The sequence below is a fragment of the Acipenser ruthenus genome, chromosome 43 (assembly GCF_902713425.1).
Source record: "Acipenser ruthenus chromosome 43, fAciRut3.2 maternal haplotype, whole genome shotgun sequence".
NCBI lineage: Eukaryota > Metazoa > Chordata > Actinopteri > Acipenseriformes > Acipenseridae > Acipenser > Acipenser ruthenus.
The window spans coordinates 3,687,827-3,708,541 of NC_081231.1; the positions used below are offsets into that span (position 1 = coordinate 3,687,827).

The 20,715-nt window shown below is 40.2% G+C and overlaps 1 long non-coding RNA gene across 1 annotated transcript; it reads right to left on the bottom strand.

Annotated features, from left to right (window-relative positions):
- Positions 1–1,158: 1,158 nt before the first annotated feature.
- Positions 1,159–15,331, bottom strand: LOC131709460 (uncharacterized). The gene is made up of 2 exons (XR_009311538.1): positions 15,174–15,331; positions 1,159–1,484 (listed from the first exon to the last, which is right to left on the bottom strand). It is a non-coding gene; the product is annotated as an uncharacterized LOC131709460 (long non-coding RNA).
- Positions 15,332–20,715: the final 5,384 nt, after the last annotated feature.

The window sequence follows — 20,715 nt, forward strand, 5'->3', positions numbered from 1 at the left end:
GCACTGGGTACAGGCAAAACACAGCACTGGGTACAGGCAATGCAGCAGCCAGATCCATCACAATGCCTGCGCAAAGTAGGTGTGCACATGCATTTGTGACTATCCCTCCAACACAAGCGAAGCAGACACAGTAAAAAAGGTACAGGGTCTGCTACGAAAATGAAAACAAGAGACACAAGAAAAATGTGCAGTGGTTGCAAAGGCAACCCCGGGTTCTGTTGTATTGAACATTTCAATAAATGGCACAGAGCAAGTCGCTAATGGCACACGTTTTGATGTTGTTTGATTTTTATTTGATAATTACTGTTTACTGATTATTATTATTGTTATTAGCAGCGTTTTTGTTTATATTGTTAAAAAAAAAACATTTTTATCTCTGTATTGAATATGGGTATGTAGTACACAGCAACATAAAGGGTTAACAAAAAACACAGTTTAGGTCATTTATTTGTGTTTTATTCATCATATGTTAACATTTTATAGCAATTACAGGTTTGAAAACATTATTATTATTATTTTCAAAATCTGGTACCTGGGAAGGGGTTTCATTTTTACATTTGGAGTTAAAGTGGTTAAAAACAGACTGACAGCTGCTTTGGCACACACTCATTCTCATATGTACACTAAAGCATGATTACATAGGTTGGTACAGAAACAGGTTTCCTTTAAAAGAAAAAGATCACTGGACCATCACACTCAGTATTGACTGGTATAGAGCATTGATCCTCACTTCCAATGAGGTCCTGAATGACTTATAAAACGGTTGATTCATTCATTTACCACCTGGTTGAGACCTGGACTGGAAGGACCGAAAACAAGGACCATTGTAACACTGTGGAATATTGATTTCTATCAGCTTCGTCTGCACTTTCAAAACTGGCATTTATGCTTTTTCACTCGACAGGAGAAAGCAAATGTCTTGCCACAATTTGTACAGTGATATGGCTTCTCTCCAGTGTGAATTCGCTGGTGTCTTTTTAGGTGTTCTAACCGACTGAAGCTCTCCCCGCAGTCAGTACAGTGATACTGCTTCTCTCCAGTGTGAATTCGTTGGTGTCTTTTTAGGTTTTCTAACCGACTGAAGCTCTCCCCACACTCAGTACAGTGATGCGGCTTCTCTCCAGTGTGAATTCGCTGGTGTGTTTTTAGGCTTCCTGGTCGACTGAAGCTCTTCCCACACTCAGTACATTGATGTGATGACTTTGGCCGGGATATGTTTTTTGAATCCTTAAACAAGTCAATAGACTCCTCTTCAATGTGGACAGACTTCAGTGCAGTCTCTTCTTCAATGTGGACAGTCTCCAGTTCAGTCTCCTCTTCTTTAACGTGGACAAGCTGCAGTTCAGTCTCTTCTTTAATGTGGACAGGCTCCAGTCCAGGCATCTCCTGTTTAATGCAGTTAGGTACCAATTCCAGAATCTCCTCCTGTTTAATGTAAACAGACTCCATATTTGTTCTTTGGCTTTCACGAAGACCAGGCAGTCCTGAAAACAGAAAATGAAATAAAGTATTACGATCTGCTTTTTTTTGGTGTGTTTACACTTACAACTTGGACCCGAACTGGCTTAGGTTCGATCAGATTCAAAGATTCTTATCATCTGAGCCCCCGCTTACACTTGAGCACAGAGCTAGGCTGGCTTTGGCCCCGTACGGGTGCACATAGCCCCTGAACTGTAGTGCATGCTTGTGGTAGAGTCCTGGTATACTTGCCTCAGGAGACCAAGGAGAACACATAAGAGACTGAGGTAGGGAGATTGACGTTGTTACGCTGACACAGACGCACAGGATTTAATCAATAAACACAAACAAAAAGTAAACAATAATGTCATGTGACGCTACCAGCAATGGCAGCATGCAGAGGACGGTACAAGACTGTAAAAACACTAAGCATAAAACAGAATACAACACACTATAAATCAAAGGTGCCGTGAACTTGATTGATTGACTGCACAGACAAGTTAACAGATTTCCACAGTGAAAATACAGGATTTTGTTTCTTCAATTAATTGAAGCTGTTAGCAAGTGATTGGAAATTCTGGCCTGTGATTGGTTAAAGCCTCACCAGCGGAGCAACAACAGATCAAACTATTAGGCAAACATCCTTACACCACCAGGCAACAGTCTCCTTCTGACATGTGATTGGTTCACATCATTGCCAGTCCTGCCCCTTTTCAAAGGAACACCCTCCACCTCCTTTCGTAACATCAAGAGAAAATGGCTGAATACAAAAACTAATGAACAGTGATTCTGACTTCACAGAAAAGGAATTACAAAACGTACTTCAAAAGAAAAAAAAACTATATTTAAACAAAATACTGCCAAAAATGTTTACCTTTTTCATATGTGAAAAACACATAATAAAAGTATGCAAATATTTAGGCTTTACAATATATAAAGTCATATTTAGTCACTTCTTATGTACTGCAGAGTCAGCTCATAGAGGAAAATATCTGACCAGAGGGGAGACTACCGTTTCCTCCAAGATGCAATGTGCTCCGCTTCGGGCATTATAGCCCCCTGTCAATAATTTTCCACTATAGCCCTCATCCAGTCCATATTTACTAATTTATTATATTTACCAATTTATTACACACATACATACATACATACATACAGTGCCTATAGAAAGTCTACACCCACTTTCAAAATGTTCACCTTTTGTTGCCTTATAGCCTGGAATTAAAATGCATAAAATAGTTTTTTTTTTCATTGATCTAGACATCCTACCCCACAACTTCCAAGTGAAACAAATATTGTAGAAATTTGTAGAAAATTAATTAAAAATAAAAACTGAAATAGCTTGGTTGGATAAGTGTCCACCCCCCTTGTAATAGCAATCCTAAATTAGCTCAGGTGTAACCAATCGCCTTCAAAATCACACACCAAGTTAAGTGGCCTCCACCGGTGTTAAACTGTAGTGAGTCACATTTCAGGATAAATTCAGCAGTTCCTGTAGGTTCCCTCTGCTGGGTAGTGCATTTCAAAGCAAAGACTCAACCATGAGCACCAAGGTGCTTTCAAAAGAACTCCGGGACAAGGTTGTTGAAAGGTACGCATCAGGGGATACAGTATAAAAAAATATCAAAGACCTTGAATATCCCTTGGAGCAGAAGTGGAAGGTATATGGCACAACCATGCCTAGATCAGGTAGTCCCTCCAAACTGGATGAGAAGGAGACAGATCAGAGAGGCTACCAAGAGGCCAATGGCAACTTTGCAAGAGCTTATGAAAAAAGCTTCAGGCTTTTAAGACTGGTCAAAGTGTGCATGTGACAACAATATCCCAAGCACTCCACAAATCTGGCCTGTATGGTAGGGTGGCAAGAAGGAAGCCATTCCTCAAGAAAACCCACCTTGAATCCTGTTTGAAGTATGCAAAGAAACACTCAGGAGATTTTGTAGCCATGTGGCAAAAAGTTTTGTGGTGTGACAAAACTAAAACTGAACTTTTTGGCCAAAATGCAAAGCGTTATGTTTGGCGCAAACCCAACGCAGCGCATCACCCAAAGAACACCATCCCTACTGTGAAGCATGGTGGTGGCAGCATCATGTTATGGGGTTGTTTCCCATCGGCAGGGACTGGGGCACTAGTCAGGATAGAAGGGAAAATGAATGGAGCAAAGTGCAGAGAAGTCCTTGAGGAAAACCTACTGTCCTCTGCAAGAAAGCTGAAACTGGGACGGAAGTTCACCTTTCAGCATGACAACAACCCAAAGCTACACTGGAGTGGCTAAGGAACAAAAAGGTAAATGTCCTTGAGTGGCCCAGTCAGAGCCCCGACCTAAATCCAATTGAAAATTTGTGGCATGACTTGAAGATTGCTGTCCATCAACGCTCCCCAAGGAACTTGACAGAGCTTGAACCGTTTTGTAAAGAAGAATGGTCAAATATTGCCAAATCTTGGTGTGCAAAGTTGGTAGAGACCTATCCCAACAGACTCACAGCTGTAATTGCTGCCAAAGGTGCTTCCACCAAGTATTAACCAATCCAATTATGATCTTTCAGTTTTTTTTTTATTTTTACTGGTTACAAGCCCATTTCTTTAATCATTGGACCACACAGCCTCTATATTAGGAAAAATTCAGTGTGTGAATCAAGAAACCTGTCTGTGAGAAACAGTTCAGTGTGAGATTCAAGAAACCTGTCTGTGAGAAACAGTTCAGCATGAAATTCAAGAGACCTGTCTGTGAGAGAAACAGTTCAGTGTGAGATTCAAGAAACCTGTCTGTGAGAGAAACAGTTCAGTGTGAGATTCAAGAAACCTGTCTGTGAGAGAAACAGTTCAGCATGAAATTCAAGAGACCTGTCTGTGAGAGAAACAGTTCAGTGTGAGAATCAAGAAACCTGTCTGTGAGAGAAACAGTTCAGTGTGAGATTCAAGAAACCTATCTGTGAGAAACAGTTCAGTGTGAGATTCAAGAAACCTGTCTGTGTGAGAAAAATTCAGTGTGTGAATCAAGAAACCTGTCTGTGAGAAACAGTTCAGCATGAAATTCAAGAGACCTGTCTGTGAGAGAAACAGTTCAGTGTGAGATTCAAGAAACCTGTCTGTGAGAGAAACAGTTCAGTGTGAGATTCAAGAAACCTGTCTGTGAGAGAAACAGTTCAGCATGAAATTCAAGAGACCTGTCTGTGAGAGAAACAGTTCAGTGTGAGATTCAAGAAACCTGTCTGTGAGAGAAACAGTTCAGCGTGAAATTCAAGAAACCTGTCTGTGAGAAACAGTTCAGCATGAAATTCAAGAAACCTGTCTGTGAGAGAAACAGTTCAGTGTGAGATTCAAGAAACCTGTCTGTGAGAGAAACAGTTCAGCATGAAATTCAAGAAACCTGTCTGTGAGAGAAACAGTTCAGTGTGAGATTCAAGAAACCTGTCTGTGAGAAACAGTTCAGCATGAAATTCAAGAGACCTGTCTGTGAGAGAAACAGTTCAGTGTGAGAATCAAGAAACCTGTCTGTGAGAGAAACAGTTCAGTGTGAGAATCAAGAAACCTGTCTGTGAGAAACAGTTCAGCATGAAATTCAAGAGACCTGTCTGTGAGAGAAACAGTTCAGTGTGAGATTCAAGAAACCTGTTTGTGAGAAACAGTTCAGCATGAAATTCAAGAGACCTGTCTGTGAGAGAAACAGTTCAGTGTGAGATTCAAGAAACCTGTCTGTGAGAGAAACAGTTCAGTGTGAGAATCAAGAAACCTGTCTGTGAGAAACAGTTCAGCATGAAATTCAAGAGACCTGTCTGTGAGAGAAACAGTTCAGTGTGAGATTCAAGAAACCTGTCTGTGAGAGAAACAGTTCAGTGTGAGATTCAAGAAACCTGTCTGTGAGAAACAGTTCAGTGTGAGATTCAAGAAACCTGTCTGTGAGAGAAACAGTTCAGTGTGAGATTCAAGAAACCTGTCTGTGAGAGAAACAGTTCAGCATGAAATTCAAGAGACCTGTCTGTGAGAGAAACAGTTCAGTGTGAGAATCAAGAAACCTGTCTGTGTGAGAAACAGTTCAGCATGAAATTCAAGAGACCTGTCTGTGAGAAACAGTTCAGTGTGAGATTCAAGAAACCTGTCTGTGAGAGAAACAGTTCAGCATGAAATTCAAGAGACCTGTCTGTGAGAGAAACAGTTCAGTGTGAGATTCAAGAAACCTGTCTGTGAGAAACAGTTCAGTGTGAGAATCAAGAAACCTGTCTGTGTGAGAAACAGTTCAGCATGAAATTCAAGAAACCTGTCTGTGAGAGAAACAGTTCAGCATGAAATTCAAGAGACCTGTCTGTGAGAAACAGTTCAGTGTGAGATTCAAGAAACCTGTCTGTGAGAGAAACAGTTCAGTGTGAGATTCAAGAAACCTGTCTGTGAGAAACAGTTCAGTGTGAGATTCAAGAAACCTGTCTGTGAGAGAAACAGTTCAGTGTGAGAATCAAGAAACCTGTCTGTGTGAGAAACAGTTCAGCATGAAATTCAAGAAACCTGTCTGTGAGAGAAACAGTTCAGCATGAAATTCAAGAGACCTGTCTGTGAGAAACAGTTCAGTGTGAGATTCAAGAAACCTGTCTGTGAGAGAAACAGTTCAGTGTGAGATTCAAGAAACCTGTCTGTGAGAAACAGTTCAGTGTGAGATTCAAGAAACCTGTCTGTGAGAGAAACAGTTCAGTGTGAGATTCAAGAAACCTGTCTGTGAGAGAAACAGTTCAGCATGAAATTCAAGAGACCTGTCTGTGAGAGAAACAGTTCAGTGTGAGAATCAAGAAACCTGTCTGTGAGAGAAACAGTTCAGTGTGAGATTCAAGAAACCTATCTGTGAGAAACAGTTCAGTGTGAGATTCAAGAAACCTGTCTGTGTGAGAAAAATTCAGTGTGTGAATCAAGAAACCTGTCTGTGAGAAACAGTTCAGCATGAAATTCAAGAGACCTGTCTGTGAGAGAAACAGTTCAGTGTGAGATTCAAGAAACCTGTCTGTGAGAGAAACAGTTCAGTGTGAGATTCAAGAAACCTGTCTGTGAGAGAAACAGTTCAGCATGAAATTCAAGAGACCTGTCTGTGAGAGAAACAGTTCAGTGTGAGATTCAAGAAACCTGTCTGTGAGAGAAACAGTTCAGCGTGAAATTCAAGAAACCTGTCTGTGAGAAACAGTTCAGCATGAAATTCAAGAAACCTGTCTGTGAGAGAAACAGTTCAGTGTGAGATTCAAGAAACCTGTCTGTGAGAGAAACAGTTCAGCATGAAATTCAAGAAACCTGTCTGTGAGAGAAACAGTTCAGTGTGAGATTCAAGAAACCTGTCTGTGAGAAACAGTTCAGTGTGAGAATCAAGAAACCTGTCTGTGTGAGAAACAGTTCAGCATGAAATTCAAGAAACCTGTCTGTGAGAGAAACAGTTCAGCATGAAATTCAAGAGACCTGTCTGTGAGAGAAACAGTTCAGTGTGAGAATCAAGAAACCTGTCTGTGAGAGAAACAGTTCAGTGTGAGATTCAAGAAACCTGTCTGTGAGAGAAACAGTTCAGTGTGAGATTCAAGAAACCTGTCTGTGAGAAACAGTTCAGTGTGAGATTCAAGAAACCTGTCTGTGAGAGAAACAGTTCAGTGTGAGATTCAAGAAACCTGTCTGTGAGAGAAACAGTTCAGTGTGAGATTCAAGAAACCTGTCTGTGAGAGAAACAGTTCAGTGTGAGATTCAAGAAACCTGTCTGTGAGAAACAGTTCAGTGTGAGATTCAAGAAACCTGTCTGTGAGAAACAGTTCAGTGTGAGATTCAAGAGACCTGTCTGTGAGAGAAACAGTTCAGTGTGAGATTCAAGAGACCTGTCTGTGAGAGAAACAGTTCAGTGTGAGATTCAAGAAACCTGTCTGTGAGAAACAGTTCAGTGTGAGAATCAAGAAACCTGTGTGTGTGAGAAACAGTTCAGCATGAAATTCAAGAAACCTGTCTGTGAGAGAAACAGTTCAGTGTGAGATTCAAGAGACCTGTCTGTGAGAGAAACAGTTCAGTGTGAGATTCAAGAAACCTGTCTGTGAGAAACAGTTCAGCGTGAAATTCAAGAAACCTGTCTGTGAGAAACAGTTCAGTGTGAGATTCAAGAAACCTGTCTGTGAGAAACAGTTCAGCATGAAATTCAAGAGACCTGTCTGTGAGAGAAACAGTTCAGTGTGAGAATCAAGAAACCTGTCTGTGAGAGAAACAGTTCAGTGTGAGATTCAAGAAACCTGTCTGTGAGAAACAGTTCAGTGTGAGATTCAAGAAACCTGTCTGTGAGAAACAGTTCAGCATGAAATTCAAGAGACCTGTCTGTGAGAGAAACAGTTCAGTGTGAGAATCAAGAAACCTGTCTGTGAGAGAAACAGTTCAGTGTGAGATTCAAGAAACCTGTCTGTGAGAAACAGTTCAGTGTGAGATTCAAGAAACCTGTCTGTGAGAGAAACAGTTCAGCGTGAAATTCAAGAAACCTGTCTGTGAGAGAAACAGTTCAGCATGAAATTCAAGAAACCTGTCTGTGAGAAACAGTTCAGAGTGAGATTCAAGAAACCTGTCTGTGAGAAACAGTTCAGTGTGAGAATCAAGAGACCTGTCTGTGAGATTCTCAGTTCTCAGCTGACCTGAAGTGATATCAAGGCCAATACACTGAACTGGTGGAAGATGCATACCCAGTCATTTCCACATCTTTCCACTTTAACTTGCCAGTATCTGTGTTTGCCAGCCACAAGAGCTCAGTCTGAAAGGCTGTTCAGTGGAAATGATGTAATCCACTCAAACTGTCAACAGCTGATATTTTTTATCACAATTTATAAAATTTGTATAAACTGGAATTTTTTTTAAAACACATTTTTTTTCATGAGTAGCCTATATTTTGTCATTTGAAATGTTACCAGACAAACACATTTGGTTGTATTCTTTAGCTTTTTTGTAACCAACCATTGTTTCATAACTTTTATTAAAGATGCTGGTCTTTGAAAATGTGTAGAGGCATTTGTAAAGAAATTACATATTTTATTTATTTGGCCGATGATCATGATTATCCTGATAATCTGCAGACGATAATCGATGACTGAAAATGTCATTAATATCCAACCCTAATTGGTAGACTGTGAAAACAGCAGATATCGCCTAAACTGCGCATGCGCAAATTACTTAAAGGGAGGGTTCACGCCAGTCTGCATTTTCTATTAATGGAGTTTAATCATTGAACACCCTGTATATCTGTGCGTGAACTACATTGAACACCCTGTATATCTGTGCGTGAACTACATTGAACACCCTGTATATCTGTGCGTGAACTACATTGAACACCCTGTATATCTGTGCGTGAACTACATTGAACACCCTGTATATCTGTGCGTGAACTACATTGAACACCCTGTATATCTGTGCGTGAACTACATTGAACACCCTGTATATCTGTGCGTGAACTACATTGAACACCCTGTATATCTGTGCGTGAACTACATTGAACACCCTGTATATCTGTGCGTGAACTACATTGAACACCCTGTATATCTGTGCGTGAACTACATTGAACACCCTGTATATCTGTGCGTGAACTACATTGAACACCCTGTATATCTGTGCGTGAACTACATTGAACACCCTGTATATCTGTGCGTGAACTACATTGAACACCCTGTATATCTGTGCGTGAACTACATTGACCACCCTGTATATCTGTGCGTGAACTACATTGACCACCCTGTATATCTGTGCGTGAACTACATTGAACACCCTGTATATCTGTGCGTGAGCTACATTGAACACCCTGTATATCTGTGCGTGAGCTACATTGAACACCCTGTATATCTGTGCGTGAGCTACATTGAACACCCTGTATATCTGTGCGTGAGCTACATTGAACACCCTGTATATCTGTGCGTGAACTACACTGAACACCCTGTATATCTGTGCGTGAACTACACTGAACACCCTGTATATCTGTGCGTGAACTACATTGAACACCCTGTATATCTGTGCGTGAACTACATTGAACACCCTGTATATCTGTGCGTGAACTACATTGAACACCCTGTATATCTGTGCGTGAACTACATTGAACACCCTGTATATCTGTGCGTGAACTACATTGAACACCCTGTATATCTGTGCGTGAACTACATTGAACACCCTGTATATCTGTGCGTGAACTACATTGAACACCCTGTATATCTGTGCGTGAACTACATTGAACACCCTGTATATCTGTGCGTGAACTACATTGAACACCCTGTATATCTGTGCGTGAACTACATTGAACACCCTGTATATCTGTGCGTGAACTACATTGAACACCCTGTATATCTGTGCGTGAACTACATTGAACACCCTGTATATCTGTGCGTGAACTACATTGAACACCCTGTATATCTGTGCGTGAACTACATTGAACACCCTGTATATCTGTGCGTGAACTACATTGAACACCCTGTATATCTGTGCGTGAACTACATTGAACACCCTGTATATCTGTGCGTGAACTACATTGAACACCCTGTATATCTGTGCGTGAACTACATTGAACACCCTGTATATCTGTGCGTGAACTACACTGAACACCCTGTATATCTGTGTGTGAACTACATTGAACACCCTGTATATCTGTGTGTGAACTACACTGAACACCCTGTATATCTGTGTGTGAACTACATTGAACACCCTGTATATCTGTGTGAGGCTGATCAGTCTTTGTTTTAAACGTCTTATCATGCAATTGTAAAATATAGCAAACTTAAATAAATAAAAAAATTGTCAGAATCTTTATTAAAAGCTACATTTTACGTGAAAAAATATTTCGCTAATGTACGCTAGACATAAATCACATTGTTTTAAGAATAACACTTTAATAAAACACTAAGGCTGGGGCGATATATTTTCACTATCGATATATCGTTCTCCAAAAAAGCCGACGTTACGAAAGGGTAAAAAAAATACATGTGGAGCTGTGGATTACTGTGCAACATTGCAAGTAACGCTTTAAAAACCATTACACATATTACATTGATTACATCAGTTTACGCATATACAATAGTAATTAAATATATCCCATTATTGTTTTGTTTGTTAACCTTATTCATGTTGATTTGTGCCAGTTGGGGGTCAAAGCAAAATGTTGTTTAAATCCATAGTCAGAGTAACAACCAATCAAGAGAATAAAACTAATTTCAAAAAAAGTTCTCACTGTTCACAGCAGTTTAGTACAAGAGTGTTGGCCATTGCTTATGTTTTAATTGTGTTAAGGAACAGGATAGCGTCCACATTTTGTTTTAATTTAAGCGATGACTGGCACTTGCGTTCAATCTGCCCAGCATTACTGAATACCTGCTCACTGGGGACTGCCGTTGCCGGGATGCTTCATACGTCTGACCAAAGATACAACTTCTGGAACAATCTTGGTTGTTTTTCTTAATTTTTACTCAGGGGTAGTTCAAATGAATAAATGCAGATTTTGTTTGATGTTAACAGCAGCGCGTTTCTAAAACGCAGATGTAAAGACCACCGATCTCCTTTGCATACCTACCCAATCATTTTGTTTATATTGCAAAGTAGTTTTATGCAATGCAATGTGTAAAAATGGTTCCACTGCTCCCTGCATCTTCTATTTTTTTTTTTTTTTAAAGCCACGGAGGTCTCAGTATCCCATGTAGCACTGCCCATGTCCTTGGTACTAGAGCAACTCAATAATCTGTATCTGAGCATCTTACCTGTTGACTCTCAGCCAAGAATTTGGACAAGTAAAACACATGCTCAAAAATCATGTTTTTAAGACCATGGATGAGGCCTGCACGGTTTTTATTGAGAACTATTCCAACATCATTCCTTCTTTCACAAAATTTTCAGCAATTGCAATTACGATACCTGTATCATGTGTACCATCAGAATGGGATTTTAGCTTTTTTTGATTTGGAAAGAGCACAAGTCACTTTTTGACTTGGGTGCTCAAAAGAGAATTTAAAGAACTCTTAAATAGGAAAACTGCAAATAGTTTTGATGTTGACAGCTCCCAGCAGAGACATTGGTACATGTTCTACAACACTGATTTTTACATCGTGAACAGGGGATTGTCAAAAGAAAACGTTTCATGGTAAGCTTGTCTATGTCTATTTCTACAGCCATTATTAATACTGTGCACACTGTAAAACCAAAGAACGTGTGACATATTTATAAGCTAAATGCCATGTGTTTATTGATGCCATCTTCACGGTGAAAGACACACACACATCATGCAGAAACATTTGCAACAAAATTAAGTATTAACTGTATGTTTTATCGATCTGTAGAATATGTTTAATCTACTTAAACAAACGAGACTTGAAACTATTAAATAAAACAAAGTAAACAAAATTGCCATACAAACATGGATCTGTCAAATAACATTTAGTTAAACAGCAGCGAAACACTGGCTTTGATAAGCCCCATTTGGATGGAGGCTGGTCAGGAGTTCTCTGGCTCGCGCTCAGCTGTTCGAAGTCGCCAACGGCTATTTTTTTCCTGAGGTAAAGCATCTCTAGTCTGTCTGAGGTAAGTCGTTTATCTTAAGATCATTTTCAATTAATTTTATTATATTTTATATAATTTTATATGTTATAGGCTACAAAAAGTCTCATTTGAGCTTGTCCTGGTTGTTACCCATACAAGAAATACAAAAGGCCTTGAGGGCAAGTTAATTTACGTACTTGTTTCTATTGTTAAAAGAGGTTTGTCCTGTTTAAAAACCACTGCGCCAGTAACCGATTATTGTATTTTCATACATGTTGTGTTACTGCATGAAAAATAAAAACCAGAATTCATGCTATAACATAATGCGCTTCCCCCCTACCCCATCTATCTGGTGGCAGGAGGAAAGTTTGCTTCATGAGAGGGGCTGAGAGACGCTGTAGCAGCACGAAGTCTGATGCTTTAAATTTAGTAATTTGAATGCTGCTCTGCAGTATAATGGCTACATTATATTGTATTTATTAGCTGTCAATGTATAAAAGTGAGTGGATTTTGAAGGATAAAAAAGGAAATAAAATAATCTTGAGAATGTTTATGAATAAGACCAATCTGCGTGCTGCCTGCTATCAGGACCAAGACCCGACGTGCCAAGACCCAGACCCAGACCAAGACCAGATGGCCCGAGACCCAGACCAAGACCTTAAAATGTGGCCTCGACACCGAGACCGGGTCTCGAGACTCCATCTCTGGATACTGGACCTTCAATCAAGTTTATTTAACATCATCAATATGCAAAATATCCTGAAAAATGTCGATTAAAACCTTAAATATTATTAAATGGCCAAATAATTAGATCAATTAACAATTAAGACCTGAAGTTGGAATGAAAACAAGACGACCCTGCAGTGGCCCACGAGGCCTGAAGTTGTACGTGTGTATAAACTATGGTTTGGTTGTTCTTTATAGAAGGAAGACTTTCTTGATGTTTTCTGCAACATGGAAATCAACACCAAATATGACAAGGGAAAGGGAGAAAAGACTAGGACTGTTTGTGGAGAAACAGGAATGTCATTCTACTGTTAGCATACAGTGGCTTACATAATGCTATTGATACAAAGATTATCTGGACGTGGAATTTTTTATTTTATTTTTATCTTACAAGATTTAGAGATGTGATTTCTTATTTATATTAACACTGATTCTCAAAAATAGGTTTAATTGTGATGGAGATGATTAAAAAGCTTTACGTAAGCTATGCAAAGAATAGTGTTTTTAGGGGAAGCTTTCCTTTTGCTGTAGATGGATGAATTGTTTTTAATACAGAGTACTTTTTTACTATTCCATTGTGGAGTATGTTTGCAAATGGCCTTATTTTCAAAAGTCGGTAAAAGGTTTAGTCCTGCATAAGGAAAGGACACTTGAAAGTCACTGTCAAAGCTTGTACAATCAATCAGTAACTTAAGTGAAACTACAATTACTCACAATTTTGAGGTAATTTCACATAGATGTACTCTAAAATATATATAGCTCAATTTTAAAAGTTTTTACTCAGACATTGTCTTACTCATGTTTGTAGAACATCCCTGACGATGAGGTTGAAAAGCATGCAGCAGCAACAACGCGAGGAACAGCACCACACAGTCCTATTCTCTGAAGACGGGAGACTGAAGGAGGCAGTGTTAGTGGGGACAGCATTACCGTGTCCTGTCAGGCTGAGACCATACTAGGTGCTGTAGCTCTCTTACTAACAGTCTGTTATGTTTTTGATTTCAGCTATCCAAAAATGTATTCCCAGTTTCTGGGACTGTTACAGACCTTCATTCTCAGTGACCCATATCTAGGTGACAAATAAAAAAAAAAGTGTTCTTTCTTAAAACACTTCATAAAACAATTGAAGTAACAGGAGAAGGGGAGCTCAATCGCATGCAGATTCAGAGAGTCAGACCTGAGGGGAGCAGAGAAGCTCTGCGCTTAATGCAAAAAATAATGGCCGATTCCAAAATAAGAAGAAAGCTTTCCTTTGCTTAAACCTTTTACACAAAAACCATGAACAGGCTTAACTATTGATAGTTATCAAACGATACGATGCCTCAGCCTTATACACTGTTAAATTAAATAATAGACTGTCTTTTGAATTATTATGTTTTCTCATTTAATTATAGTGGATAACACTATAACATAAATATAATTGCACATAAAAATAAACTGCATGGTAAATGCATGATTAGTCACATATACAATATAATGCATTTATTAATTTTATTGTAGTATTTGTGCCACAAAAAATATATATAATGTACAGTTCCCAACATTTAGAAATATAACTTTACATTACTACCCTTTATAAACAAATATTAAAATAAAACTAATAAATGCACTATTTTGTGTGACTAATCATGCAATTTATTTTTATTGTTAAAATGTGTTGTTTTTTATAAACAGTTGAGTGGAAATGATCTCTTATGTTGTTTTAAAGTTGTAATATAGTCTATATATATATATATCTATATTGAACCTGTATTCATTATTATTATTGATTGCTTAGCAGACGCCCTTATCCAGGGCGACTTACAATTGTTACAAGATATCACATTATTTTTTTACACATTGCTTTGACATACAGTTACCCATTTATACAGTTGGGTTTTTACTGGAGCAATCGAGACAAAGTACCTTGCTCAAAACTAAAGGTACAGCAGCAGGGACCCCCACCTGGGATTGAACCAACAACCCTCCGGTCAAGAATCCAGTGCCCTGACCACTACTCCACACTACTTAATATATGCATTACATGTACTGCATGATAATCAAAATACTTTATTGCTATAGTGGATTTAAAAATAAACATGCATGTAAAATAAATGAAATCACGTTTCATCGGGAGCGCTTCTCACCCCTGCTTATACACGGCGTGGTGATTGAAGTTGTGCGCTGGTGATAACCTCATAATCAAAAAAATAGAAAAAAATACATGCACGATAAAAATAGCCAGACCGCCAAAGACAATATTTACCCGCTATATGCTTTCAAACAAACCAAATTTGGCTGGAAACCCGCCAATTTGGCATCACTGTGCCCGTGGCACGCAGACTGCAACTGGGGGGGATGAATAAAAACAAACGCGATGGCACAGCCACGCCGCTTCACAAATACAACACACACACAAAAACAATGCGCTTCTACTCATAACAACCCGGCCCTTACAAAGTAATACCTTTTTCTGTAGTTTTAAAACATATTTTACAACTCAACAAAGCCTCGCTCACCTCTTATCTCTTCTCTCCCTTTGTGTTTGACCGCGTCTGCCTTTCACAGAACGGGGGGAGCCGCTGCGGAACGAGGAATATACCAATCGCAAAATACAAACTGTTCACTGCTGTTTGGCAATTCATCTAATATGGACCACAAAGGTAATCGTCATATCGGAGATATTTTAATTAAGTATTACTAATAATTTACAATTTCAAAATTGTAAATGAGCTGTTTGTAGCTCATATAGCTTTTCCAGGGAATACAATTTGAATTCAGATAACCCCCCTCGGCCCCATGATTGGTATAGCCCTTTATCAACCGGGACGCTGTGACTGAAGGCAGCGAGTTTTTCTCAGATATATAATCTGTGTTTTGTGCACTGATATTGCTATTTTTCGTCGTCTTCTTCACAACTAGATGTTCAAACACTAACGGTATACCCCTGATAATGTTTTTTTATTAGTGTAGTACGTCAATTCAAGTTGAGCATCGTTGTCACAAACAGATCCAAAATGGCGTAGGCATGGGCGCAGTTTCATAGCTTTCTTTTCGCTAGTCTTGGAGGTTCAGGGCGTGTGAACTTGTTTTTGGTAAATACAGCACAGGGTCGCAGAAAGGTCATTCTTTACGAGTAAACTTCCAGGCGGTAACCTCTGCTATTTCTACCCCATGCTTTTATTTAGTTTCTCTTAAACTGTATGATTGTCTCCTATTCTTTATCCAGGACAGTATTCCTCCCTGCTGTCCAGCGGCACAGATTTAGAATCTTCCTCAGACTGCGCTGCGAACTAAACCAGGCAACAGAGCCGCGTCCACAGCAGCAGAAGAGTCACCAGCAATGAGACACGCCAAGGAGTGCGCTGCTCTGTGAGACTCGAGGGGACGCGTTATCAAAGCGCTTCCTCCAGGCTTTAATTAACTGCTATTGATTTTAAAAAGGACAAAACATCATGTTAATGTTACAACATGAAAAACTAAACACACTGAGAGTGCTGAAGAGGGCTTGAAATACAGTGTATTACTCAGCTGTCTGGTTCTAGTTTTGTAAAATGAACAGGTGGTTTACCTCTTTAAAATAAATAGGAGTTAATTAAAGACTGGCGTAAAAGCTTTGAAAAGATGTCCTGAGGTGTCTTATTGTGATTAAAAAGCGTCCCATTCCACAAGAAAAACCTGAGAGGTGTTAGAAAACCAAAGCTCTTTGAATGAAATGCTTTTTATTATATGAATAACTACCCAGTGGAGTGACAGAGCGGTTAATAAACTAAATGTATTGAATGAATAATGAAATCAGATAATATATGTCAGAGAGTGAGAGGTTTGTATTAAACAGTCCAAGTACAGTATTTTATAAAATGTTTTAGAAACTTTAACGTTAGAAACCATGCAAATGAACTGAAAAGGTTGAAAGACAACAAAATGTCTGATTTTTTAAGTTACATGTTTTGATTGTAAAAAATGACTTTCTTTTTTTTATTGTTTCATTATTAAAAAGGTATCACCAAAAAAAAACAAAACTTGTTAATACCTAATACTGAATGAAAGCAGTGAAGCAGCACAGCAGATCTGCACGCTGAGTAGAAGGCCATCACTGGTATGCAGAGCAGAGAAAGACCAGCAAAAGCAACAGGACAAGCTTGCATTGCAGATATTTCAAATGAATAATTATTCATTGTATTGAAGAAGACTGGCTGCTCCCCTTGCCCGGAGCAGCCATTTTAAATGCAGTTATCTGTTTATAAGCACAGCGCCATGGCAGCACTGACATGAAAGTGACATCATAAAGGAAAGTGATGTCATAATGTCTCTGGCAGTGAATTTTCAGCAGAATCTTCATTGCAGAGATTTACTCCTGAGAGGTAAGTTCACAGAGTTTCTGTTTCCTATTTATTTAGAAATCAAAGTAAGATCAATATACATGCATTGTAATTGAGATGTATATTAAAATGACAATTTCATAAATATCTATCTATCTATCTATCAAATTCCACAGATCCACAGATCCCATGGAGCCAGTCAGTTTGTGATTTAACTGGCACATAAGGTGGATTCTCATGCACAGGTGGAAGCTGTAGCAAATCCCCCAGAAGTAAGATGTTTATTTTTCTAAACCAGCCATCATCTGTGTTAGCAGTCTGGAAAACCTCACACAGACGAAGATGGATGTACAATAAGGTGACATTGGAAATCATGGACACCTCATCAATAATGAGGAGGGTCACATCTCGCATGTCTGTATGAAGGCATTGCAATACCTCATCAGAGAGGTTACAATACACCAGTGTTTTTCCATGCTCCACTGGAAGCATTAGTAGTCTGTGAATGGTCATCCCACTGATATTGTAAGCTGCAACTCCAGTGGGTGCTGTGCTTGCCACTTCTTTTCCCAGGCTTTGTCTCACCCATGCTGTGACAGTTTGAATGAAAAAAGTCTTCCCTGTGCCTCCAGTGCCACTCACAAACATGCAGAGGATGGGGCATTTGTTTCAGTTTGTTATTGCAAAGTTTTGGCATTGTGGTCAAACACTCTCTGCTGATCTTTATTAAGGCACTTCAGCATGTCTTCTACATTTTGTACATACATAAGAAAGTTTACAAAAACATAAGAAAGGTTACAAACGAGAGGAGGCCATTCAGCCCATCTTGCTTGTTTGATTGTTAGTAACTTATTGATCCCAGAATCTCATCAAGCAGCTTCTTGAAGGATCCCAGGGTGTCAGTTTCAACAACATTACTGGGGAGTTGGTTCCAGACCCTCACAATTCTCTGTGTAAAAAGTGCCTCCTATTCTGGTCCTTGTTTCTTTTTTCAGGTCGAAAAAGTCCCCTGGGTCGACATTGTCAATACCTTTTAGAATTTTGAATGCTTGAATCAGATCACCGCGTAGTCTTCGGGCAACCCCCTCTCGAGCGACGGGACTGACACCATATGAGCTCATGACTGGGAGACGTATGAGACTCCCTACTGACGTTTGGACTGGGCGGGATTCGGACTTTGTTGGCAAATTCCAAGTTACAGGACTATGTCATTAGTATTTCTAAACATCTGAAAGCACTGTATGCACAAGCGCAGACACCAGCAATCAATCAGTGATGTACAAAATCGACAAAAGGAGGGAAATGACACCTCCAGACCAGGGCCAGGAGACGAAATAATGATAATGATGTTGCCTAAGGCTGGGGGCATGCAAGCGCGCTGGCATGGCCCCTATGTAGTGCTGATGGCAACACATACTAGTGTGGCAGTAAAGCTCCCCCACGGGGTAAAATGGGTTCACTGGTCACAAACCAAACATTACACCCGAGTAGATACCTCAGGCTTCGAGTGTGCTGAAACACAATACCCTGCAACTAATGTCTCATCTTCTTTTGCAGGTGCAGAGGAAGGTGATAATTAATATGATTTGTGTTGCAGGTATCATGTCATTCCATAACCTGATCCGCTCCAACACCCTTGGATCTGGAAGCAGACGTTCCCCGTGAAGGAACTCGCTAAAGTCCCATGGAGTAATTGCACGTGGCTCCTTAGACAGAGTGACGGAGATGGGTAGCAGCAAAGGCCACTACCTTTCGAGGGTGACATAGAAGGAACATGGCAGCCTGTTTGCTTACTGGGGGGAAACACCACTATGAGGGCAGCCCAATACGAGCAATGCCCCACCTGTAATGAGAGAGTAGATAATGTCACATACCATGCTATATGTAATCGATCAGGGGATGGTGTTGATGGGGTCCAATGTACCAATTAGTATCAAGAAAACTGGGACAAATTAACAGACCAGTTACTACAATATGTGTATAACTTAACTGTGGGGCGCTGGGGCTGTAATTTGGGGAACACCAGTGGGTGAAAATGTGTAAATATTACAAAAGGGTGATTATTGCAGGCAATTGTATGTGGGAAACCCATGGGTACATAGGGGGCATGAAGTTGCAGCTCCACACTACTCGATGTCCTCCCTTACTCCCCTCTCCACCAGGCGGACTGGTGCCAGTGGGCAGGGTGAAGCCTCTGTTTACTGGGATTAACTGGCTCCAAACATTATTTAGAGTAAGTATCAGTAGTGTAGTAAAACAATATGCTGATAGATGTGGGGAATTTAACCCATTAGTTAAAATATTGAACAAAACCATAACACAGAAGATAAAGAATTATCAGCACAATGCCAGTAGTAGGCAGAAGAGGGAGTTCTTTGATGACATAGTGGGGTGGTTCGGAGCTGTAAATTCAGGTTTGAACTCTGTAAATAGTATTGAATAGCAACGGGAGAACCATGAGCAGTTTTTGAAGATGGGAGATGCCATTTAAAAGCTGGCCATGGCGGAACAGATGACAGGAAACTGTTGATATTACGTGTTATATTACACGTCATATCTGAAGATTTGAAAACAAGGGAGGCGCGATGTTATAGAATGCAAGCAGCACTAACCAGAGATATTATAATAGCCATTAGAGATTTGCACAACAGAATGTTAGGGGGAGCATGGAAACGGTAGGTGATACGGAAATTAGCACGAACGGGATACCCTGTACGTCGCCAATTCTGAGATAATATGGTTATTCAGACAGAACGTTGTAATAATGATATATGTTTTATTCTAGTTGTCCCATACACCGCCAGTCAGAACCAACACAGCACCGGAATGAGAGTAAATAGTATCGGGGTAGTAATTGGAGCGCAGGTTATTGTTCCATAAATTACCTGGGTGGGCTGGACTACCGCTAATGCCACGCTGTATCTGAGGTCAGCTGAATGTATTGAATTCGGGGATGCCATATTATGTGACCATGCTGGTAGCACAAACCTGTCAGCACAGGTGATGGATGTCACTGTACACCCAAAGCTGGGATATGAGCATGGTGCCCAGATGCAGAATGGGACATGGTGTGTCACAACCTCAGTGGCAAGTATGCCAGTGGGCGGTGCGGCCAGGTAAGCCCGACGCCCCTACCGTGTGTTTTGACCCACGTGGGGTGGTGACTGTGGGCCACCTGAGCCTGCACCCAACCCCTCCAATAAATATCTCTGCAACTCTACAGGAGGTAGAGGACTGGATGAAGACGATCAACCATACAGGCATGCTACTGGCATTGAGGCGCGTTGAGGCCCAGTTGGCAGATATTAGCTCCCAATTGAATGTGGCCAGGATACAGGCGTCGTTGGCTGGCAACACCGGTCAACTCATATTAGCTCTTGCGGGTGGGGTATTCTGTGTGGTTTAACAGGGGAATCAGCTGGTGTGGACTGGGCTGATTTTTGGAATATGGCAGGACAGTATTATCTGTGCTTGCATTATTGATTTCTGGACTGCTATTGTGTTATTTGAAATGTGTGATGAAGAAGCAAAGACGCATCCTCCAGGGACTGGTAACTGAATCCATTTGTTCTCATGTCCGGTTAATGGGACTGACAACCCGCAATGAATAACTTCCCCAGGACGATGTGACTGTGTAAAGACATGTGCTAGTAACCTCTGTCTTGTCACTTGGACCATCTCGGCCCGGATTGTTCGAAGGTCCAAAGGAGGGACTGAAATATGTGATGACATCTAAAGG